Below are 25,951 nucleotides of genomic sequence, written 5' to 3' on the forward strand. Positions count from 1 at the left end.
CATGGCATCAAAATATATGGCAGGAATCCATTCATGATGCTTAACAAAAGTCTAGCACTGAGCTACGGCCATATCATCCATTAACAGGTTCAAACAAGCATGGCAAAAATGCATTTGGTAAACAGATTTCAGACTTAGTGAAAATAACACTTGTCTGGAATCTCAGATCAGATAGCACTCTTTGGAGCAACAAAACTACATGCTACAGGATGTGAACATGGCAAAGTAAAGCATGGAATGGAGATACTCAAAGATCTTAACAAAAGTCCCTTAGTGACCTTGAGCCAAAAGGGATCAGAAAATACATTTGCAAGCATGTGAACATGGCAAAAACATAATCGGATCACAGACTTGGTGAAAACTAGAGCATGCTGAAAACAGATATCAAGTAGGCATGTTTACGAGCTCGATGCACTCACTACAGAGAAATTCATGACAAGCTAAGCATACACCCATCAAGAATACACAAAATACAAGCTAGAAATGGCAAGAACAATAACATAGCATGCACGGTTCAACTACGACATCCTCGGCAAAATCGCTAACAAGTAGACAATCTGCCCAGATTCACGAAATAGAAAAAGTAGAGCTCGATTGACTCAAGATAGGGTGCTCCATAATTTCAAAAAAATACATGGATGGATAGAGCACTACAAGATTAACAAAACATCCTTACTAATCATCCTCAAAAGAGGCACGAATCACTAGGAAATAACATGAACATATGGCCATATGAAATAAACAGCTCAAGGACTTAGTGGAAATGCTAAGTCCCTGAAATCAGCATTACCAAGTGCCTCACTTTGCAAGCTTGTGCTAGTCACCACACACATCACAAAAATACATGGGTTGCACCTCTGGAAAGATGGCAAAACCCTTAACAAAACATATGTAGAGCACCAGGGCATATCATGCACACATTAATCATGGCAAAAATGACAAATAGCTAAGTGGAGCAGCAGATCCGACAATTAACTCAAATAGCACTCTTCTAACAGCATTTGGGGCATCAAGATGAACTCAAATGAAAATGATGCAATGAGATGAAATGATGTGCTCTCTGAGACGAACATTTTGATATGCTATATGCCCAAAATAAAGTTACGGATGCAAAGTTATAGCACGATGAACATGGCAATATGAACTAGGGTTTCGGGAGACAGTCAACCGAGATTTAAATCTCAGATCCAGATCCGGGGCTTCACGCGAAACAAGGTTCGCCGGAACTTCGCTGAAATCGTCGAGGAACTTGCCGGGGCGCCGGATCCGGGCAGTGAGGGGCCGGAGCGGCGGGGAGCGAGATCGGCGAGGGTGGCCGGCGCCTTAGGGCGCGCGGGTGGCGGAGGAAGGACGCGGCGGCCGGGCTAGAGCTCTCCTCCGGCCGGCAATGGCGCGGCGGCGGAGGTCCGGCGAGAGGAGGCGGGGAGGCGGCGCGGCGAAGGAGAAAGAGGACCGGGCCAGGAGGGCCTCCCGCGGGCTCGCCAGGCCGGCGCGTTAGGTGGAGGCGGCGGCGACTCGGGCGGCGACACGTGGCGGTGGGGTGGAAGTCGGACACATCCGTCGGCTGAGGTTTTTGTCCGGCGGCGGCGGACGAAGATGAATCTAGGGTTTGGATCCGGGATTTCGAATGGGGGGTCTTTATATAGACATGGAGGGAGCTAGGAGAGTCCAAATGAGGTGCCGTTTGTGGCCACGTGATCGTGATCGAACGCTCTAGATGATGGAGAGGTTTTTGGTGGGTTTTGGGCCAACTTGGAGGGGTGTTGGGCTGCAACACACACGAGGCCTTTCCGGTCCCTCGGTTAACCGTTGGAGCATCAAACGAAGTCCAAATGGTACGAAACTTGATAGGCGGTCTACCGATAGTAAACCAAGGCCGCTTGGCAAGTCTCGTTCCAATCCGGAAATGTTTAATCCCCACACACAAAAGAAAAGTAGAAATGACCACCGGAGGAGAATGAACCGCCGGAATGCAAAACGGACAATGGGGAAAAAGCTCGAATGCATGAGATGAACACGTATGCAAATGCAATGCACATGATGACATGATATGAGATGCATGACAACGAGAACAACACATGGAGACAAAACCCCGAACCCGAGAAAATAAAATAACTTAAGGCCGGAAACGGCAAGAGTTGGAATACATATTGGGAAAATCATATCCGGGGTGTTACAACACTCCACCACTACGAAAGGATCTCGTCCCGAGATCTAGGACTGAAAGAACGCTGGGTACTCAGAACGGAGGTGATCCTCGCGTTCCCAGGTTGCTTCACGGTCGAAATGGTGTGACCACTTGACTTTGAGGAATTTGATTGACTTGTTGCGAGTCTTGCGTTCGGTCTCTTCAAGAATAGCAACTGGGTGCTCACGATAGGAGAGATCTTCTTGGAGCTCAATGTCCTCGAAGTTGACGGTGCGGTCAGGAGTCTTGAAGCACTTTCGGAGCTGAGAGACATGGAACACATCATGAACATTTGCAAAGTTTGAAGGAAGCTCGAGTTGATAGGCGAGATCGCCTCTCTTGCTGACAATCTTGAAAGGTCCCACGTATCTAGGGGCAAGCTTACCTTTGATACCGAAGCGACGAGTACCTTTCATTGGAGAGACGCGGAGGTAAACATGATCTCCGATCTCGAAAGCCAAATCATGGTGCTTACTATCATAGTAGCTCTTCTGGCGGGATTGGGCTGCTTTGAGGTTATCTCGAATGACTTTGCACATTTCCTCTGCCTCTGTGATTAAGTCATTTCTGAGAAGCTGACGTTCTCCGGTTTCGGGCCAGTTGAGAGGCGTACGGCACTTCCTGCCATGCAGAATTTCAAATGGGGCCTTGCCTGAACTTGCTTGAAAACTGTTGTTGTAGGAGAATTCAGCATAAGGAAGACAATCCTCCCACTTCATGCCGAAGGAGATCACACAAGCCTTGAGCATATCTTCAAGAATCTGGTTGACACGCTCGACTTGACCGCTAGTTTGAGGATGGAAAGCTGTACTGAAGCGGATGTTGGTGCCCATGGCCTTCTGAAAAAGAATCCCAAAACTTGGAGGTAAAGATGCTGCCACGGTCTGAAGAGATCACTTGAGGAATACCATGCAGAGAGACAATCCGAGAGGTATAGAGTTCCACCAATTGAGCTGCAGTGATTGACTCTTTGAGAGGTAGAAAGTGAGCCACTTTGGTGAGTTTGTCGATGACAACGAATATAGCATCATTGCCACGCTTGGACTTTGGAAACCCAGTCACGAAGTCCATCTCAATGTGGTCAAACTTCCATTCTGGAATGGCAAGAGGTTGGAGGAGACCAGCTGGCCTTTGGTGTTCTGCCTTCACTCTTCTGCGGACATCACACTCATTCACGAATTGAGTAATCTCACGCTTCATTCGAGTCCACCAATAAGCCTGCTTGAGGTCCTGATACATCTTCGTGCTCCTAGGGTGGATGGAGAGGAGAGAATTGTGAGCCTCGTTCATGATCACTTTACGAAGTTCACCTTTGGGCACAACAATACGATCCTCGAAGAAGAGAGTATCCTTGTCATCAAGGCGGCAACACTTGTACTTGGGTTGACTCTTGGCAATCCCAATCTTCACCTTTTTCACCATAGCATCAAGAAGCTGAGCTTGGTGAATCTGGTCTACCAAGGTAGGAGAGACTTGAAGGTTGGCGAGGAAACCTTGAGGAACAACTTGCAGATTAAGTTTGCGGAAAGCTTCACAAAGCTCGGGTTGATAAGGCTTGAGAATCAGACTGTTGCAATAAGCCTTTCTGCTCAATGCGTCAGCAATCACATTGTCCTTGCCTGGAGTATACTCGATACTCGGATTATACTCTTGGATCATTTCGACCCATCGAGTTTGCCTGAGGTTGAGATTAGGCTGAGTGAAGATGTACTTGAGACTCTTGTGATCAGTGAAAATGTCCACTTTTCTTCACAATAAGAGATGTCTCCAAGTCAAAAGAGCATGCACAACTGCCGCCAACTCGAGATCATGAGTGCGGTAGTTCTTCTCATTGGGCTTCAACTGGCGAGAGGTATAAGCAACAACTTTCTTCTCTTGCATCAACACTGCGCCAAGACCTTGGAGAGAGGCATCACAAAAGACCCCGTACGGTTTGGATTCATCAGGTGGAGTCAGAACTGGAGCAGTGATCAATTTCTCTTTCAAAGTGTTGAAAGCAATGTCACACTCCGGAGACCAAATGTACTTGACGTGCTTCTGGAGAAGATTTGAGAGAGGCTTCGCGATCTTAGAAAAGTTTTCAACGAATCTTCGGCAGTAGCTTGCGAGACCAAGGAAGCTACGGAGTTGCTTCACGTTCTGAGGAGGTTCCCAATTCACAATTGCAGACACCTTCTCGGGATTCACGGCAATGCCCTTGGCAGAGATGATATGACCAAGATAAAGAACCTCATCGAGCCAAAATTCGCACTTGGAGAACTTGGCGTAGAACTGGTGTTCTCTGAGCTTATCGAGTACCAAACGCAAGTGCCTGGCATGATCTTCCTTGTTCTTCGAGAAAACCAGAATGTCGTCGAGATAGACCAAAACGAAGTCATTGGTGTAGGCATTGAAGATGAAGTTCATCATGCGAGAGAAAGTCGGAGGAGCGTTGACGAGGCCAAAAGACATGATAGTGTATTCATATGAACCATAGCTTGTCCTGAAAGCCGTCTTGGGAATATCTTGTTCACGGATTCGAATCTGATGATAACCCATACGGAGATCAAGCTTGGAGAATACTTGAGCACCTTTGAGTTGTTCGAACAGCTCATTGATGTTGGGAAGTGGGTATTTGTTCTTGATGGTCTTCTTGTTCAATGGACGGTAATCAACACAAAGTCGGTCCGTTCCATCCTTCTTCTTCACAAAAAGAACACCACAACCCCACGGAGAAGAACTAGGCCGGATGAGGCCCATTCTCTCTTGAACATCGAGTTGCTTCTTCAGCTCCTTCAACTCTTCAGGTCTGAGCTTGTAAGGACGCTTGCACACCTGTTCCGTGCCGGGCTCAAGATCAATGATGAATTCAACTGGCCGGTGTGGAGGCATTCCTGGAAGCTCTTCTGGAAAGACGTCTTGATATTCTCAAATGACTGGAATTTACAAAATGGCATCCAGTTCACCCTTCTCATTGAGAGAAAATAGACGGATGGTATTGTCACTCGCGGCAAAGACAATTACATCCTCAGACGAATGAGTCAATTGGATCTGCCTGGCTGCACAATCAAGCTGAGCCTTGTGCTTAGAAAGCCAATCCATCCCGAGAATAAGATCAATATCCGAGTTACCAAGGATCATTGGAGAAGCCAGAAACTTGAAATCACCCATCATGATAGAAACATCTGGGACTATTGAAGTAGCCCTCATCGACTTAGCCGGAGAAACCACTCCCATAGGTTTACCCAACATTTGCGAAATGAAGACATGCTTGGAAACAAATGATCTTGACATGAAACAATGCGATGCACCGGTGTCAAAAGGAACTTTTGCGGGAAAAGAGTTAACTGGAAAGTTACCCATGATGACATCTGGCGAGTCCTCTGCCTGAGCTGCATTCACCATGTTAACCTTGGCGTGCTTGGGGTTATGCTTGACCACAGCTATACTTGCCGATCTCATAGGAGGAGGAGGAGGAAGACGCCTCGGATTGAAGCACTTGTTGGCATAGTGACCCTTCTGTTGGCACTTGTTGCATGTGACCTCTGAAAGCGGACGGTGGTACGGAGCACTCGATCTTGGAGCTTGAGACGAAGTCTTGTTCTGAAAGCCAGGGTTGGGTGGGTGGGAAGATCCACTGCCACCTTTGCTCTTCTGATACGGCTGACGAAACGGAGGACGAGGAAGCCAATACTTCTGCTGCTTGGCCACTTGAGTAGAGGAAGAAGGAGTAGCATCTCTGACTCGCTTCTTGGAAGCATCAAACTTCAGTTGAGCAGCCTCTTGCTTCAATGCCATGTTGTAGAACTCATCGTACCTCAAGGGCTCAAAGAGAACAAGAGCTAGCTGAATTTCTTCTCTAAGACCACCCCTGAACTGGTATATCATGCTCTTCTCATCAGGGACGTCCTGCTTAGCAAAGCGGGCGAGCTTCTGGAACAACTTGTTGTAGTCATAGACAGACAAAGAGCCTTGCTTCAGGTTGCGGAATTCCTCATGCTTGCTTTCAACCACGCTCTGGGGAATATGATGAGCTTTGAAGTCTTGACGGAATTCATCCCAGGTAATAGCACGTCCACCTCTGGAATCCTTGTACTGCTGGAACCATTCTGCAGCTTAATCTTTGAGTTGGAAGGAAGCGAACTTGACGAAGTCCTCAGGCCTGACGTTACTGCACCCGAAATGCTTGCACAGATCCACGAGCCAATCGTCAGCATCGGTTGCCTCAACACAATTGCTGAAAGTCTTTGGCCCGTTAGCAAGGAACTGGTTGAGTGTAGCAAAGTGATTCTGATTGCTGCCTTGGTTCCCTTGGTTGCCTTGATTGCGCTCTTGAAGAATTTGCATGATCAACTGTGTGTTTGCATTGGTTGCGGCCATCACAGCTTGCCATGCCTCCGGAGGAGGTGGAGGTGGTGGCGGATCTTGATTCTGATTCTGATTGGTGCTCTTAGCGGGAGCCATCCTGAAGAGGTTGACCACCGTTAGTACATAGACAGATAAAAGAAGCTGAGTCCAACGGAATGAAAATTGCAACATATAGTCTTCACATCCGAACAAAATGAACAAATGCATTCCTCTTGAAATGGTCACATATCCATAAATTGAGAAGCCACTTAGAATTCAGGTAGAGAAATAAATCAACAAGGTACGGATCAAGAATGAATACTCGGTAAGAAATCCCAATCTCAAACCAAATATTTGTGGAAGAAGAACTAGAGCTACAAGAATTCCTACCTATGAAACTCCCGAACCTTTCTGGTTATGCAATCAGGTGTTGGGGATACAGGGGAAGCATAATATCTCACCCAAATCTAGCAAATCCTACATCCAGCTGTATCCATCCTTCAACACATAACCGAGAAAAACTTCAGAAACCATCTAACTCAACCTTCAAAAAGCATCCGTTATACAAGTTATGGCGATGCTCCCAAACTCCCGCCCCAGTACTGGGTGGCGTCGAGGTTATCTCACCAACGAACTGCATAAAAGAGATTTTCGATGTCGGCGTACTAAACTCAGGTATTCCAGAACTGCAACGATAAAATTATGACGAAAACACCTCAGAGCTCAACTCCCCGGGACACTTCCACAAAACCCCTGACAGGAGGCACCAAGACAATGTTCTCGTCATAAAACCATCGGAACGATTCCATGATACCCGCGTGATCCCAAAATTTTTTTAGTGAAATTTGAGAAGAGAAGAGTCAAAACTCTACGTCAGGATGCCTTACCAGAGCGATGAGGAGACTGGGAAGTAAAAAGAATTCCTAAACTCTCCGATATATAATTCCTAAATGACTCAAAACATTTTTTCTAGACACAACTCAGCTGCTAAAAACGATCAAGCAATGGGGCTCCTAAGGTCGGGGAAGGCTCTGATTACCAACTTGTAACACCCTCGATGCGACTATATCTCCCACGTGTCGAGGCACGACTTAGAGGCATAATCGCATTGAAGGCATATGTCGCAAGTTAGGCAATCTTCCCAACATCCCATGTAATATAATTAATAAAAGGGGAGATAACATAGTTGGCTTACACTCGCCACGTCAATCAAGTACATAAATAGCATTACATCATTGAAACACTCATGGCCCGACTACGGCGCCAAAATAAAAGATAACCCAACATGCGACACGGTCCCAATCACCCCCAACTGGGCACCACTACTAATCATTAGGGAAAGACACGTAGAATCGTTGAGAGTCCTCGTCGAACTCCCACTTGAGCTCAAGCGCGTCATCTGGAGCGGAATCATCAGGCCCTGCGTCTGGTGTAATAGTAATCTGTGAGCCACAGGGACTCAGCAATCTCGCACCCTCGCGATCAAGACTATTTAAGCTTAATAGGTAAGGCAAGGTAAATATATGTGGAGCTGCAGCAAGCGACTAGCATGTATGGTGGCTAACCTGTTCGCAAAAGAGAGCGAGAAGAGGAGGCAAAGCGCGAGCGAGAAACTAGAGAACAACCTGCGCAAGCATTACTCCAACACCGTGTTCACTTCCCGGAGTCCTCCGAGAAGAGACCATCATGGTAACTCACACTGTTGATTCATTTTAATTAAGTTAAGGTTCAAGTTATCTACAACCGGACATTAACAAATTCCCATCTGCCCAAACCGCGGGCACGGCTTTCGAAAGTTCAAATCCCTGCAGGGGAGTCCCAACTTAGCCCATGACAAGCTCTCACGGTCAATGAAGGACTATACCTCCTCCCGAGACGTTCCGATCAGACTCGGTATCCCGGTTCTTCAAGACAACTCCGACAATGGTAAAACAAGTCCAGCAACACCACCCGCTGTGACGACAAATCCCGATACGAGCTGCACATATCTCATTCTCAAGGCACACCGGATAAGCTAAGCGTACGGGAGCCAACGTAACCCAAGTTGCCAAGGGACGGCCCCGCACGGTGCTCTAGGTTGGACCAACGCTCAGAGGAGCACTGGCCCGGGGGGGTTTAAAATAAGATGACCCTTGAGTCCGCGAAACCCAAGGGAAAAGTCTAGGTGGCAAATGGTAAAACCAAGGTTGGGCATTGCTGGAGGAGTTTTATTCAAGGCGGACTGTCAAGGGGTTCCCATTATAACCCAACCGCGTAAGGAACACAAAATCTGGGAACATAACACCGATATGACGGAAAACTAGGGAGGCAAGAGTGGAACAAAACACTAGGCGAGAGGCCGAGCCTTCCACCCTTTACCAAGTATATAGATGCATTAAGATAACATGGCAATATAATGATATCCCAACAAGTAAATAATGTTCCAACAAGGAACGGCCTCCAATCTTCACCTGCAACTAGCAACGCTATAAGAGGGGCTGAGCAAAGCGGTAACACAGCCAATCAACGGTTTGCTAGGACATGGTGGATTAGAGGTTTGACATGGCAATTTGGGAGGCTTGAAAGCAAGTGGTAGGCATCGTAGCATGGCATAGCAAAAGAGCGAGCATCTAGCAAAGCAAAGATAGTAGTGATTTTGAGGGTATGATCATCTTGCCTGCAAAGTTGTCAGAGTTGACTGGATCCTCGAAAGCAAACTCAACGGGCTCCTTGTTAGCGAACTCGTCTCCCGGCTCTACCCAAACAAGCAACAAGGACACAATCAACCACATGCAAGGCTCAAACAATATGATGCAAGGATGGTATGCTATGCGGGATGCGATGCGGGATGCATATGCAAGATTTGACAAGGAATGCATGAACCTGGCCTCAACATGGAAATCCAAGTGTGTCAATGGAAAGATGAGATGAAATCGCTTGAAAACGATATAAAGAACGCCGGAATCGGAGTTACGGTTTGGAAATGGCAAGCGATTTAAATATGGCCACGTTCTGCGATTTACAACAAGTAGCCATCTAAATGCAACAAGATGAACATGCTACCGCACCCAAACATGGCATCAAAATATATGAAAGGAATCCATTCATGATGCTTAACAAAAGTCTAGCACTGAGCTACGGCCATATCATCCATTAACAGGTTCAAACAAGCATGGCAAAAATGCATTTGGTAAACAGATTTCAGACTTAGTGAAAATAACACTTGTCTGGAATCTCAGATCAGATAGCACTCTTTGGAGCAAGAAAACTACATGCTACAGGATCTGAACATGGCAAAGTAAAGCATGGCATGGAGCTACTCAAAGAGCTTAACAAAAGTCCCTTAGTGACCTTGAGCCAAAAGGGATCAGAAAATACATTTGCAAGCATGTGAACATGGCAAAAACATAATCAGATCACAGACTTGGTGAAAACTAGAGCATGCTGAAAACAAATATCAAGTAGGCATATTTACGAGCTCGATGCACTCACTATAGAGCAAGTCATGACAAGCTAAGCATACACCCATCAAGAATACACAAAATACAAGCTAGAAATGGCAAAACAATAACATAGCATGTACGTATCAACTACAACATCCTCGGCAAAATCGCTAACAAGTAGACAATCTGCCCAGATTCACGAAATAGCACAAGTAGAGCTCGATTGACTCAAGCTAGGTTGCTCCATAATTGCAAACAAAGACATGGATGGATAGAGCACTACAATATTAACAAAACATCCTTACTGATCATCCTCAAAAGAGGCACGGATCACTAGGAAACAACATGAACATATGGCCATATGAAATAAACAGCTCAAGGACTTCGTGGAAATGCTAAGTCCCTGAAATCAGCATTACCAAGTGCCTCACTTTGCAAGCTTGTGCTAGTCACCACACACATCACAAAAATACATGGGTTGCACCTCTGGAAAGATGGCAAAACCCTTAACAAAACATATGTAGAGCACTAGGGCATATCATGCACACATTAATCATGGCAAAAATGACAAATAGCTAAGTGGAGCAGCAGATCTGACAACTAACTCAAATAGCACTCTTCTAACAGCATTTGGGGCATCAAGATGAACTCAAATGAAAATGATGCAATGAGATGAAATGATGTGCTCTCTGAGATATTTTGATATGCTATATGCCCAAAACGGAGTTACGGATGCAAAGTTATAGCACGATGAACATGGCAATATGAACTAGGGTTTCGGGAGAAAGTCAACCGAGATTTAAATCTCAGATCCAGATCTGGGGCTTCACGCGAAATGAGGTTCGCCGGAACTTCGCCGGAATCGTCGAGGAACTTGCCGGGGCGCCGGATCCGGGCGGTGAGGGGCCGGAGCGGCGCGGGAGCGAGGTCGGCGAGGGTCGCCAGTGCCTTGGGGCGCGCGGGCAGCGGAGGGAGGACGCGGCGGCCGGGCTGGAGCTCTCCTCCGGCCAGCAATGGCGCGGCGGCGGAGGTCCGGCGAGAGGAGGCGGGGAGGCGGTGCGGTGAAGGAGAAAGAGGACGTCGGGCGCGGGCGGCGGCGCGCGGGAACCGGGCCAGGAGGGCCTCCCGCGGGCTCACCGGGCCGGCCCGGTAGGTGGAGGCGGCGGCGACTCGGGCGGCGACACGTGGCGACGGGGTGGAAGTCGGACATGTCCGTCTGCTGAGGTTTTTGTCCGGCGGCGGCGGACGAAGATGGATCTAGGGTTTGGATCCGGGATTTCGAATGGGGGGTCTTTATATAGACATGGAGGGAGCTAGGAGAGTCCAAATGAGGTGCGGTTTGCGGCCACGCGATCGTGATCGAACGCTCTAGATGATGGAGAGGTTTTCGGTGGGTTTTGGGCCAACTTGGAGGGGTGTTGGGCTGCAACACACACGAGGCCTTTTCGGTCCCTCGGTTAACCGTTGGAGCATCAAACGAAGTCCAAATGGTACGAAACTTGACAGACGGTCTACCGGTAGTAAACCAAGGCCGCTTGGCAAGTCTCGGTCCAATCCAGAAATTTTTAATCCCCACACACGAAAGAAAGGTAGAAATGACCAGCGGAGGAAAACGAAGCGCCGGAATGCAAAACGGACAACGGGGAAAAAGCTCGAATGCATGAGATGAACACGTATGCAAATGCAATGCACATGATGACATGATATGAGATGCATGACAACGAGAACAACACACGGAGACAAAAACCCGAACCCGAGAAAATAAAATAACTTAAGGCCGGAAACGACAAGAGTTGGAATACATATTGGGAAAATCATATCCGGGGTGTTACACGTCTTTCCGCCTCTGAATTGAGATACTGCCTAATTATAGGATGGGCCCGTCCATAAATTCAGTTTGGTGGTTTAAATAGTAGAACTCTATGAACGGATCTATAGTGGGTTCCTGCTGAAGGTATACTACACAAAATACTTGAAAATTACAAATATTTGTGACAAAGTTGGGTCCAATGTCTTGAGGATGGAGTTGAAAGAAGTGCAATATGTCACGGAAAATTTTTGAACCGGGCGGAGTAAAACCTCAGAGCATGTGATCGGTGAAAAGGACAACTTCCACTCCTAGGGCTCTCCAATGAATGACATTTTTTGCGGCTAAAACGCCTACTTGGACATGTTCCTCTAATGTTTGCTCAGTGACCCGGGAAGCGACCCAGTTGTAGGAGGTGACGATCTTGGTCATTTTTGAGGAGGATGTCTAAAAATAAAAGATTACTGGTTTAAGATTTTGCTGTTAAGACGACCATTGATTCAAAAGTAAGTGCTATAAAGAGACAACATGTTAAGCCGGAAGATAACACTAAGTTATGCAGATACATATATTGGCGGCTTAAAGGTGGACTAATGGTACATGGCGGGTTACGGTTTATTAGTTAAGCCGCCCAAACATTTGGCATATTTTCAGATCTATAAGTGAGGATTGGCTAAGTGACGGACAAATAGATTCTGCAGTTTGGTGCTATAATTTTGGATCTACAACGGTTTGGAAAATAAAATAAATTCTAAACCTAAGGTGATAGCAGTGGAAGAACTCCTATGTTTAGATGAGACTTTTTCTACAGAAGAAGGGTTTTTTTGATTGAGAAGGGATCCTAACGGTTGCCGCACAACTTTGATAACTAATTCTGATTCAACTGTGTGATCTAAAAAGGGAAAACGAAGAACAACAAAGTACTCCGACGAACTGAGGCAAACCCTAATGCAGATCTGGTTCTATAAAAGGAGAGGCACTTACTGAGGCTGCGGAACAGCGAAGGTGCGCCGCAGTACTTTGGTCCGATTAGGTTGATGCAGCGGCCGACGTTGAGGACGCTGTACGGAGGTGGCGGCGACAGAGCTCGGGCTTGCTAGGGCGTCGCGAGGAAGAAGACGAAGGCAAGGGGGCAGGATGGAAAAATGAAAAGAAGGATGCCCTGTCCCTATTTATAAGGAGGTAGATAAAAGGCATGCGTGGGAATCGAGGAGGCCGAAAAATGATTATGTGGCTGCACGGACGCCTCGAATATCAGGAAGTCCATTAAAGTCAAAGATATGCTGAGATGTTCTAAGCCTCGTGTAAAGTTAATGTGAGATGATGTCATGGTGCGTTAACACAATTCTATGAGCTGACGTCATGGAGGGTTATAGCAAGATCATAAAAGTTGACGATGGAATATTTTTCTAAGTCAAGCACTAGAGATTGTAGTGAACAAGTTCAAATCAACCTGGGGCCTAATGTTGGAGATATAACTACTGGGTATGATCCGCCTAGGAGGCGCCGGGTCATGCCACTGGTGGCTTGTTGATGAGAAGGCCCAAGAAGATGATGAAGATGGCGGTCCATAAGAGCAAGCTTATTGAAGGCCCAAGACCCGGGGGCAACTTGAGGCCCATGGGTATGAACCGCCATATGTTAACTTGTATTATAAGGCAAGCTTAGTTGGTCACCGAGCCAGACACGTTGTGTATGAGCCGGTCGGGACTCTGTAAGCCGCCAGGCATCAACCTATGTATATAAAGGGGTGACTCGCGGTGGGTTAACTCAAGTAACAATCAATGGAGAGCTAGGACAAGCGTATTCGCTCCCTGGTCATTGAAACCCACGCAATACAACATAAAGTAGGAGTAGGTTCTTACCTCGTTGAGAGGGGCCGGACCTGGGTAAACTCCTTGTGTCCTTTGTCCCATTTTAACCCCTTCAAGCTAACCTAGCAGCGATGGCTCCACACCGAAGTCCTTTCGCTAGGGCATCTGCCGTGTTAAGTCCACGACAAGGGTGAAGTCCCCCGCAACGGCCCACGTGCCCGTGCAAGCCGACCTGACCACACAGAGCTCATCCAGGAACTAGGCTTTAAGCGTGTCATCGGTCGGTCCGTAGATCGTGGTTAAGGTCCACTCGTTGCCCCCCAAAGGCCATCTCGATCGTGATGGAGAACTGATCGATCCGTAAAGCGGGCACCGAGACCACTGCGTAGTCCCAAGCCACGATTATTCCGCTGGCCATGCCATGCGCGGAGAGAGCCACGAACGCATCAAATTTTAATCCAGCAACGACATAACCACACGCTGATCGACCACCTCCAGATTGGACTCCAGAAGACACATGACTGATGCCGAAGTGTCGTAAACCAGGTTCCGCATGGCAGCCCCCCTAGCTGCATTATTAAGCCCACACACATTCCACACAATGATGTTGTGATTTGTATTATCCATGGCAATGCCTACAATCCACCACGCCGGTCACCTATAATTCTAGGGACAATGATGTCTCCTCGAATGAGATATCCAGGAAGAAGAGCCGTGCTAGAGCGTCTATGCGATGTGGGGGCAGCGGGCTTTGGAAGAGATGTGCATATTTTTGCAACCAATCCACCAGCGGTTCATCCTCAATCTCACAAATGCCCATCTTGGACATCAACACTCACTGTGCGCGCTTGATGTACGCCATCAGCATGCTGTGGGCATTCTTTTGCAGCCTTGCACTGCGGTGGCAAAGCTCCTCTGGTACAATTGGCCCCTTGCGCCGGCCACACTGCACGTCTGGCAATGGCAGAAGAGGAGAGTGTATGTGCCCATGGATCAGCGAGAGCACCTGCTGAAGCACTGCAGGTGGGGTAGCCGGCAGCCTAGCATTGGAACGGCTGGGTGCAGCTAAAGATTGTTGCAACGTAGCTTTGCTGCATGGCAAAAGCATGATGCTGCATGGGGGTGTAGCTAGGTGGGCCAAGTCTGCATGAGTGCTTATTGGTGAAAGAACCATCGAGACCTCCTGTGAGGCACAGAGCACATCCTTTGGGGAAGCCGAGACCTCAAAGGTCGGGCCTAGGTCAACAAAGAGGCATACCCCACCTGAGCCCATGCTTCGGACAGACCAGGAGGCCGACCAGGCGGGGGAAGAATCACGGGAGCGCGTGCACCATGCCGAACTGCCATGTAGCGCGGCAATAATGTTGCCCACTTCCGCCGATTGGTCGGGAACCAGGTCACCGCCCAGCAGGGACCACAAGTTGTCGCTGAGGCCCACCTCATTCGCAGATGCGCTCCCCGAGGCAGCCCCGAGTTTGCCAGCTGCTGCGATGCTCCTGACCAGCCAGAGGAGTCCACCGTGGTCAAAGCACACATGGCCTCGGCGGGACCCAGGTCAGCGCTGACTGGCGTGCATAGGGAGACAGCCCCGCAGGGTGTTACGTCAGCCTCGGCGGCGACGGAATGCATGCGCTGACGGCGGTACGCTCCCGCCACCTCCCCTGGGCCAACATAGGACTGCTGGAAAGCCCACCGGCATCATTCCCGGTGTGCATCATCGAAGAGGCGCCCTCCCCCTCCATCCAGCGTCCCGATGAGACGCCAACGTCCTGGCCACGATCCGCGTCAGACGGCGGTGGCGGCGGCGGTGGTTGTAGCAATGAAGGGGGCTGCGGAGGCCGAGTCTACTAAGGCGCGTCAGGCACATGGTGGATCTGGATGGGGTACCATAGCGTGCCATCCTGAGCCCGCAAAGACACACTCAGCGCGCGCCTCACCGGTGCCGTGGAAGGCAGCGGCAACTCCTCCATGAAGAGGTACTTGCGGGAGGGCATGCGGCAGATGTCCGCCGTATGGAGCCAGACGCGGAAGTGAGACATGTCATTGCGGCTAGCCGTCGCCACTGCGACATCCACCAAAAAAAACACAACCTTCGAGGGTGACGTCGGCCATGCGCCGTGTCCACGCGTTTGCAGGTGAGGGAGTCCTGGATTAGGGGGTCCCCGGGCGTCCGGGCTATGTGACGTGGGCCGAACTGATGGGTCGTGAAGATACAAGATAGAAGGATTCCCACCGTGTCCGGATGGGACTCTCCTTGGCGTGGAAGGCAAGCTTGTTGTTCAGATATGAAGATTCCTTTCCCTGTAAACCGACTCTGTACAAACCCTAGCCCCCTCCGGCATCTATATAAACTGGAGGGTTTAGTCCATAGAGGCAGTCATAATCATACAGGCTAGATATCTAGGGTTTAGCCATTACGATCTCGTGATAGATCAACTCTTTTAACCCCTATACTTATCAAATTCAATAAAGCAGGACATAGGGTTTTACCTCCATCAAGAGGTCCCGAACCTCGGTAAACATCGTGTCCCCTGCCTCCTGTTACCTTGGATCCTTAGACGCATAGTTCGGGTCCCCCCACCCGAGATCTGCCAGTTCTAACATCGACATTGGTGCTTTCATTGAGAGTTCCTCTGTGCTGTCGACAAAGGATTCGATGGCTCTTTCGATCAACAATGATGCTGCTTCAGGGGAGATCTTCCCCCCATGCCAAATTTTCGTATTTGGCGGATTCGCGCTGCGTGCCAACTCGATTGGCCACCTGGAGCAGATAGGCAGTTATGCCCCTGGTCATCAGATTAGTTTCAGGAACTTAAACTATGTCGCTGATATCCAAGGAGATTTGATCTTCGAAGGGTTCGTAGCCCCAATTACTGCTCTGACCTTAGATCAAGAGCAGGCCGACAGGTCCGAAGATGGGAGTCTAGAGCCCGCCGGACTCTCGGCACTTATGGAGCTTGCTGCCAGAGAAACACCGGACACTTCGCCGGACTCTAGGTTCGAACTCTCGAGGTACATGTCAAGCAAGCGCCGCCAGGAGACTCCGACTCCCGACTGCCCCACGGACTCTCGTTTCTCTGTCCCCACCTTTAAATGAGGTCATGGACTTATTGCGATCACTCGCCATTATGGAGGGATCGCTTCCGAACTACGCCCGGCCCAGACTAGGGGCTGAGAACGGGGAATTTTGTGTCCCACCCGCCACCCACTTCATAGCCATTGTCAAAGATATAACCGACATGTTGCATTTCGCCTCTAAAGACATCGACGGTATGGACGACGATGCCGGAGACGAACAAGGCCAAAACCCTTCGTTTACCGGACGACGGACGGCCACCTCCACATACGACATGTACATGGTGGACACACCCAAAGAGGATGGCGACAATGGCAAGGAGAATCTGGTTGAGGACAAGCCTGCCGAAGCACCTCCAAAACATCAATGCCAGCGGCGCCACTCAAAATTGCATAGCCAAAAAGACAGCAATACTTGCACCAAAGAGAATAACACTCCGGAGAACGCCGAAGACCCTGAAGCCCCTGTAGAGCCAGCATCTGAATAGGATGATTGGGAGGATCGGCAAGTAAACCCCAATGATCCTGTCGGGAACGAGGACTCGGAGGACAGTAATTACCTACCGATCTCCGAAGAGGATGTGAGCCTCGGTGACGAAGACTTCATCGTGCCAAAGGAACCCCTCGAACAAGAGTGCTTTAAGCGCCGTCTAATCGCCACTGCGAGAAGCCTGAAAAAGAGGCAGCAACAGCTTCAAGCTGATCAGGATTTGCTCAACGACAGATGGACTAATGTCCTGGCAACCGAGGAATACGGCCTCGCACCCCCAAAGAGCTACCCTAAGCACAAGCTACTACCACAATTTAACGACGAGGCCCCGGAGCCCATACCGCCAATGCGCGATGCTAACAGACCTGACCAACTGCTGCATGGCCGGGATAGAGCGGCAGCTCAAGCCGAACACCATCCCGCACCACCTCGTCATAGAGGCAGAGAAACAGCGGCCGCAGGATACACATATGACCTACGACAGGACCTGGACAATAGAGCCGGTCAGACCAAGTCAATCTATGGATCGAGGGGGCGTGCTCCAACGTGCGAGGATGACCATCAGACTTGGCGTGATAGACACAACCTCACATGGGTCGAAAACCGCATACGGCCTTCGTCCGAACTACGCCATGACGTCGCCCGGTACAGAGGCGCCCCACACCCCCTATGCTTCACTGACGAAGTAATGGAACATCAGTTCCCAAAAGGTTTTAAACCCGTTAACATCGAATCATACGACGGCACGGCAGATCCCGCAGTTTGGGTAGAAGATTTTCTTCTTCATATTCACATGGCTCGCAGTGAGGATCTACATGCCATCAAGTACCTCATGCTCAAATTGAAGGGACCAGCTCGGCACTGGTTAAACAGCCTCTAAGAGAATTCTATTGGCACCTGGGAAGATCAGGAAGATGCCTTCAGAGACAACTTCCAAGGTACCTATGTACGGCCCCCAGACGCCGATGACCTCAGTCACATAGCTCAGCAACCCGGATAGTCGGCCTGGAAACTATGGACAAGGTTCTTAACTAAAAAGAACCAAATTGTCGACTATCCGGACGCCGAAGCCCTAGCGGCCTTTAAACACAGCATCCAGGACTAATGGCTCGCCTAACACCTCGGCCAAGAGAAGCCAAAGTCCATGGCAGCCCTTACAGCACTCATGACCTGCTTTTGCGCGGGAGAGGATAGCTGGTTAGCCCGCAACAACAATGGTACCAGCGATGCAGGTACCTCCGAAACTAGAAATGGCAACGGCAGGCCCCGACGCAACAAACATAAGCGTTGAAGCAACAATAATAATACCGAAGACACATCGGTCAACGCCGGATTTAGTGGCTCTAAATTTGGTCATCGGAAGAGGCCTTTCAAAAAGAATAAAGGCGGTTCATCTAACTTAGGTCGAATACTCGATCGACCTTGCCAGATTCATGGCACCCCAGACAAGCCTGCCAACCATACCCATAGAAGCTGTTGGGTCTTCAAAAAGAATAAAGGAGAAGGGGTCGCCTAGCGAGGACGATAACGACGAACCTCATCCGCCGAATACAGGGGGACAAAAGAAATCCCACCCCCCGAAGTCAAAACGGTGAATATGATATACACTACTCATATCCCAAACGGGAGCGCAAGCGCGCTCTGAGGGACATCGACGCGATAGAGCCAGTCGCCCAAAATTCAACCCTTAGTCAGCATGTCCGATCACTTTCGATCGCAGAGGACCATCCAAGTAGTATCCGTCACGGAGGCTCGGCCGCATTGGTCCTCGACCCAATTATCGATGGATTCCACCTTACGCGAGTCCTCATGGACGGCAGTTGCAGACTTAACTTGCTCTATCAGGACACGGTCTGTAAAATGGGTATTGATTCGTCAAGAATTAAACCCACCAAAACTACCTTTAAAGGAGTAAAACCTGGAGTAGAGGCCCGTTGCACGGGCTCAATCACATTGGAAGTCGTCTTCGGCTTGCCAGACAACTTCCGAAGTGAAGACTTGATCTTCGACATCGTCCCCGTCCGCAGTAGCTATCATGCGTTGCTCGGACGAACCGTGTTCGCTCGCTTCAATGCGATCCCGCACTATGCCTACCTCAAACTCAAGATGCCCGGACCCCGGGGTATCATAACAGTCAATGGAAACACGGAGCGCTCCCTCCGTACTGACGAGCACACCGCGGCCCTTGCAGCGGAAGTCCAGAATGGCCTTATCAAGCCAAATACTACATCGGCAGTCAAGCCCCCGGACACTGTTATACAAATCCGGACCACTCTGCAAAGCGATGATCAAGACCGTCGGGAGCTCGATTAGCAGTTCGGCCTCCGTCTCATTCCCAACCGTATCGCGGCATATGTACCACGCGTACATAAATATGCACTGAAGATACCATGGGCAAAGACAGAGGCATATTAAAATTAAAATCCACCATACGGCTCGACCCTATGTGGACCTCCATATCATTTCTCTTTTCAATATTTTTTCCTTTTTAGGTTCCTTAAACCCACGACAACTTTTGATGGTACCAAGGGCACCGTTTCTAGTCCCTTTATGAAAAACCAACCATTGATCTTCTTGAAGGATCACACACCAAGGAGCAAGGCTGCGCTGACGTGCGGCAGATTGTCTAAAGGATCTTTAAAGATCGCCTCTTCCCCTTTAGGACCCGTACGCAGCTTTCCCTGCTATTCGGCATGTAAAATAGCCTGGATGCTTGTCACATCATTTGTAAAAATAGGTTTTGATGTATCAATCAGACTATAATGGAAACAGTCTTTCGCCCAACGTACTCGGTACTTGCTTATTTCCTAATCTATATTCCTTCTTTTTTTCTCTTCTGATTGCCATGTACACCTTTGTATGACCTAAATCGCCAGGGGCTCCATTCGGCCACGTACATGTCTTAAAAATAAAATAAAGTCTGAAACAATTTCGCAGTGCAAATTCGGCGTCATGAATATAGCATTATATGCATCGGCTCCAAATCATGTCTTTGGTCAATAGTTGGGTTTCCCGGCTCCTGTGGTTATTTCCTTACGCTCCGCTATTTCGGCTAAGGCAGTAAAGGGAGAACTACTGCAATTGTGTTTCTGTCTCATCCAGGTAAACACCTCAGTAGAGAAAGCCGAAAACTAACTGTCATGGTGTGGCGAGAGCTGATCAGCTATTCGGTGACTAACTACAAATCTCTTGCGATTTTTCCCGCATTATGCGAAGGACCAGTGTCGGCGTTCTGGGAACGGGGGTCCGCACACTTGCCTGCCTGCGGCCCACGGCGTGGCTAAGCCAGTAGGCCGTATGAACCATCTTCACCAACAAAGCATCCAACACACTCGCGAGGGTCCAAGCCTCGCGGACGACGCAAGGCCTCCTCTGGAGTAGCCTAGCCAGGCAGGCACACGAGGAGCGGAGATATCAAGGTGGGGCAAACCTCATGAGGCCCTCATGATGTGAGCCATGACCCACGACACTAGGCAGGCGCCAGTGCGCTCAGCGTCCTTGTTTCCTCTTTGGTGCTAAGGAGGCCAGCGCAGGCGAAGAGTACCGAGGCATCAGGCAAATGTTGCTATATTGGTGCAACGAGACCAAGACTAGGAGGACAACAAGACGGAGGTCATCGTGGAGCCCAAGACGGCGTCACCACCAGAGCCTTTTGCAGGCGAAGACCACTTTTGTCAGGATAGCTTGTACTAGTTGTCCCCCTTCAAATTTGCCCGCCGTTGTTGGATCCCTTCCTGCTCGATATTTGGGAAGAGGTCCAGGGCCTATATAAGTAGAGCTAGCCACCATAGTAGGAGCGGGGCTGAGCTGAGCTGATCACATCTCATCTCATCTTAGCTTGATCCAACCCGGATGAGAGCCTACTCACAAGAACACCTCAACCTCAGGAGGTTGTTCTTCCCTTGTACTGTTCATCATCTGCCCTGGAGGCAATCCACCACCACCACACTGGAGTAGGGTATTACACCACAACGGTGGCCCAAACTTGTATAAACCTCATGTCTTTCTGTGTTGCGAGTTCATCGAATTCGTCCGCGAGATCTCAGAGTGCTAGGGCATAGATCGGTAGGAAGGAAAGACTTCACGCGCACCCTAGTGTTCGAACCTTAAGGGTCTGCCGGAAACCCACATCCGACATTTGGCGCGCCAGGTAGGGGTGCGCCGTAGCTTCCCTTCCATCAGTTCGTCGCTCCGTCGTCTCCATGACGGATGCTCGCCGTGCTCGAGCTGAGCGTCGAGCTGCCCTCACCGCCTGCATCGCTCGGACGGCTCCCGTCGGCGGGCCACATCGCCGTTCTCCATCTCCCGCCGCCAATGCTGCCACCGGCCCGGCGGAGAACGAGCAGCAGGCGTCCTTGCAGCATCCTTCGGTGCGGCAGGACGGCCGCACCGCCAATCCATCGCTGACCCCTGTCAGTTCTTCGTCTCACGCGCACCGCGCTCCCATGAAGGCACGGGCCGCGCTCCTCGCGGCGAACGAGCTCCTGCGCTATCGCCCCGTCGACGACCTCTACGAGGAGTGGCTCGACCGCATCGCCGAGCTCGTCCGTGCCGCAGGGGGCTCTCCGGCGTCGTCCCACTCTCTGCCTCCCCCTCAACCAGCCTCGGGCGACGGGGCTCATGGCGTGCCTCCAGCACCTTAGCCCCAAGACGGCGCCTTGGTACCAAGGCGTGCGGATCCGCGGCTTGATCCGCTGCGCCCGGCGCCCGCGCGCGAAGAGATAAGCTGCCAAGAAATTCCTCAGCCGCGAGAAGCTGCCCCTTCGCTCGCCGCGCCACCTCGTGAAGACCGCGCACCGCCCGAAGTGGTGCAGCGCGGACCTCGTCAAGACCAAGCTCCACCTCCGAAGCGGGCCCCGGCAACCACGGTTGGCTGCCGCGCCTTCACCCCCGAGCTGCGTAGCGTCACCTGGCCGGGCAAGTTCAAGTCGGATCTGCCTCCACGCTACAACGGTACCGCCGACCCCGCGGAGTTCCTGCAGCTCTATGAACTGAGCATCGAAGAGGCCAACGTCGACGAAAAGGTCATGGCGAACTAGTTTCCCATGGCTCTCAAGGATGGAGCTCGCTCGTGGCTCCTGAACCTGCAGCACGGCTCGATCTCCTCCTGGGACGAGATGCGCGACCGCTTCGTCGCCAACTTCCAGGGCACTCGCGACTGCCCACCGGCCGCGGGTGATCTACGCCGCATCAGGCAGCAACCAGGAGAGACCCTCCAAAAGTACATCCAGCGCTTCAACAACACCCGCCTCAAGATCCCCAAGGTCACGGACGAGGCCATCATCTCTGCATTCTCCGACGGCATGGCCCGCGCCAGGAGTGGCGCGACCAGCCTCGTGAGGACCGCTGGCAGGACCAGCCTCGCAAGGGCGCCTAGAGGGACCCTCCGCGTGCAGATCGCCCCCAGGGCAACGCTGGTCTTCCCCCACTACCGCCACCAAGAAGGAACGATGACCACCACCAGGACGAGGGGGCTGGGGGATTCCAGGAGCCGTGTGCGATCGCCTGCATCTTGGGCGGCGCCCAGGCCCCAGCCTCTCAGCGCATCTTCAAACAGTTCGCTCGCGAGGTGAACGCGGCGCTCCCCAAACTCGAGGCCACGCGCCCGCTCAGGTGGTCCTAATGCGCCATCACTTTCAACTCGGTGGATCAGCTCAAGTGCGCAGCCACCGCTGGCGCCCTCCCTATGTTGTGTTACCCAGTCATCAGCAATGTGCAGGTCACCAAGACCCTCATCGGCGGCGGCGCAGGCTCATCTTGCTGTCCGTCGACACATTCAACAACCTCCAAGTGCCTTATGAATAGCTCCATCCCACCAAGCCTTTCTCAGGAGTGACCGATGGCTCCACCACATCGATAGGGTAGGTCCGCCTGCCCGTCTCCTTCTGGGAGCGCATGAACTACCGCACCGAGCTCATCGACTTCAACGACGCGCACATCCGCCTACCATACAATGCCATCCTCGGGTATCCAGCCCTGGCCAAGCTCATGGCAGTCACTCATCACGGCTACAACATTCTCAAGATGCCAGGAGGCGGAGGAATTATCACGGTCCCGTGTGAACAGAGGGATGCGGTGTGCTCCCTCGAGCACGCCTTTCAAGCCGCAGCAATCAACGACCCCGACAGCAGAAATGAAGGCCCTCTAGAGGCCATCCCCAAGAAGAAGAAGCCGCGCCGTGCAGGACCTCGAGAGGATGGCGTCGCGACAGGAGCCTCGTCAGGACCAGCGCCCGCTCCAGGGGCGCCTCCCTCCATCGCATAGGAAGGCGCGCCCGGCGCCCTCCTCAGGCAGGGCTTGGGGGCTCTCTTCTGGAGGGCCTCAGACCTTGCCAACCTCATGAGGGAGGCGCTTCGGCACCACTTGGAGGCGTGCTTAGCGGCACGTGACCCTCAAGAGAGCACAGGGCAAGGAGTGCCCACCACTCAGGAGTTCATCACCAAGACCACCCAGGAACTACAAGAAGCAAGAGCCATGTGCGGCGACAGCTGCCCATGAGGCGCAGCTCCGCATCCTGGCGAGGATGCTGGGCTGCGTGTCTGCGTCGACGTCTCAAGGCTCAACAGGGCCACATCTCAGGAGCGTTTCTATCCTTCGCGTGTGGGCCGCTGCGAGGGCCCGCCTCACAGCTACGTTCGTATGCCCTTTGGCTTGCCGAGCGTGGCGTCGGCCTATCAGCGCAACATGCGACGTGTCTTGGCGGCTCGGGAAGCCAGGTATCACACCGTTCTGGAGGATATGGAGATGGTCTTCAAGGAACCTCCCGAGCCCCCAGAGCCTCCCGAGGCTCAGGGTTCTGGCGGCTCATGAGGAGTCATTTCTTCAACGCACGCCTTCAGCTGCACCAACTCTACTTCGTCTACCGAACCAGGTGACATCTTCCAAGCTCGTTTAGCTGGGAGCGCCCCTCGGGCTGCATTATTCCCAGGCCGCGTGGGTCCGTCCCTGCGGCATGTATCCCTTTTGCTTACATCTTTAGCTTACCTTGTTGGGGGTGCCCCTCGGGCTGCATCATCCCCAAGCCGCTCAGGCCGGACCCGGTGGCACGCATCTTCCTGCAATTATCCAAGTTGATCTGCTCTCCATGCTTAACCTGCCAACTGCTATCACCTACTCGATCATCGCCTCCCTTGGGGCCTCCACACAGGCATGGCGCAGGTGCATGGGTCTGTCCATGCCACGCCGACAAATCTGAGCGGTCGAGCTCTGGCTCGCGGCACGCCCCGCGCACATCACCTCACCGGGCCCTCAGTGCCTTCACCTCATCCAGAGCAACCAGCGGCAGGCTAAGAGCTGTAACGGCAAACAGTGTTTCTTCGTGTGCTTGTTCACAGGGATCCCATGGGAAGAATAGCAGGCGGCACCGCGAGTCTCCTTTTCTCTCGTGCAATTTGCTTGCGCGTTAAAAGGGGGGCTCCTGAGCATCGCGACTCAGGAGCTCTTACTGGCTATCCAGCCCTCACCCCCTGTCCTTGACCACGGCATCGCGACCTAGCATACCAGTGGCGGCTGAGCTCGCTCAAGGGCCGGGACCTGAGGACGTAGAGCACTAAGGAGAGCATGAGGAGAGGGAAACTCGTATGGGCCGGCCTAGCTATGCCGCACGAATAGGCGCGCAGCCCTAGCACAACGTCAGGAGTCGCCACGAGATCAACAAGATAAGTCCTGCACTCGGATCGGCTAAATGTTTGGGCCTAATGGTCACTCACGCCTTGCCGCAACCCCGTTGCGGCCACGTCAACTCCCTTTCTCACCTTACCATGGCTGCTTGAGCGCTAAGGGGGACCTCCTGAGCATCGCGCCTCAGGGGCTCTTACTGGACCTCGGGCCGCACACCTCCTGGCCTTGACCACGGCACGCGACCTGGCATACCAGCGACGGCTGTAGCCTGCCTGGGGACTGGGACCTGTCAGCATAGAGCAACAAGCTACCACGAGGAAATAAAGGAGGGACCGAGCCTTAACGGGACATGCGTTCACCAAATTCTCATAACAGGGAAGATAAGCACAAAAGACATTACAGACCCTTACAAGCCCCCACGGGGTAATTCATGATTCTTCGTAGGAAAGAAAAGCTGATACTAAGGGGAATCCTATCTACATCCTTTCGTGGTGGACACCATCATCAACAGTGGGCCACGGGAGGTCGGCGCCAACCGCATCCAGATCAGCGACGGCGACGGCCGGACGCTGTAGCTCTACTCCGAGCGTGGCGAGAGCTCGGGGGCACGCAGCTGTCATCGCTCGTCTCCGGAGTCTCATAGAGCTCAGGAGAGCTACTGGACTCCCAAGGGTTGTTGTTGCTGGAGTGGTCGTGAGCGGGATGCGTGTCAGCCTCATGCTCCTCTCCGAAGAAGCACTCTAGGCGGCGGCCCTCAGCATCGAAGACCTTGAAGAAGAGCGTGGAGACGCCGTCGTACTCGAAGTGGATCGCGAGGGCGCCCCTCGCACGGCAGACCCACGCGATCTCGCCCCAGCCGCGAGTCATGAAGATCTTGCCGATGGGGACCGCTTCAATCTCCGCTCCGGTCGCCGCAGCGCTGCAGTCGGCGTGCTGCAGCCAGAGCTCGAGAGGCCCCCTCGGCGGCATCACGTTGGAGAAGAACCGTAGGAAGCGGATCCAGGAGCTTGGAGGCATCGGCGCCCACAGCACCAACTCGCGCGAGGAGTCCGCGGCGTGAACCCCAGGGGCGACGGCGCGCGTCGCCGTGGCGAGGCGACCCCGGATGCGGCGTGGGCGGCGCTGCTCGTCACTTCGTCCTCCCGAGCCCTCCGCTCGGGCGTACAAGGGCAGTGGGTACCCCGGAGGAGGCCGCTCGCACCAAGGCCT

Source organism: Triticum urartu, chromosome 2, assembly GCF_003073215.2.
Source record: "Triticum urartu cultivar G1812 chromosome 2, Tu2.1, whole genome shotgun sequence".
NCBI classification, from domain to species: domain Eukaryota; kingdom Viridiplantae; phylum Streptophyta; class Magnoliopsida; order Poales; family Poaceae; genus Triticum; species Triticum urartu.